We start from the raw sequence: 696 nt of genomic DNA, 5'->3' as shown, positions 1-696 counted from the left end.
TAAACTTCCAAAGCGCAAACCATAATTAACTTGTAATAAAGAATTTGCTATCGCTTGACGGCAGATATGCTACACCCCACTTCAATTTTACCATTACGTTTCTTGACACCCTGTGTATATACGCGGATTCACGGCTACTTAAAGGTGGAGGTGGGAGGGACACTCGATTACATTATACTATCGCATGTTTTTTCGAATGACGCATCCCCGTAGAACTACATCCCCGTCTTGCCCATTTGCTATAGTCGATGAATAGTGCCGTAATACCCACCGGGTTGTGCTTGAAATACACGAAATTAGTTTCGCAGGGTTGTTTGTCCATACCCGGTAGCAGTCAAACTACCAAGCAGACGACCTTATCCGGTGACATAGCTCTGGTTTACCCGTCAATTTGGTCGAACAACGGATATGTGTACGTCGGGAAGTACTTGGGCGTGTAGAAGGGGCTTAGGTGCGTTACATTATGGTTGTTCCTGTGTTCTAATCTGGATAAAAGAATATTCCAAGCCAAATTTGATATGAACATGGCGACAAACCATGAAATATCATTAATGGATTTTTTGACACCTAATAAGTAGAAATTCAGTATTTATGAACAATATTTATGAATATTTATATATATTTATAAACAGATATACTTTAATATATTAATTTATGAACCCCCTGCCTTGCCCATAATTTATACAATTAGCGTCA

The sequence above is a fragment of the Penaeus monodon genome, chromosome 25 (assembly GCF_015228065.2).
Source record: "Penaeus monodon isolate SGIC_2016 chromosome 25, NSTDA_Pmon_1, whole genome shotgun sequence".
NCBI classification, from domain to species: domain Eukaryota; kingdom Metazoa; phylum Arthropoda; class Malacostraca; order Decapoda; family Penaeidae; genus Penaeus; species Penaeus monodon.
The sequence above is the reverse complement of the archived record's forward strand: the minus strand, read 5'-3'. Positions refer to the sequence as shown.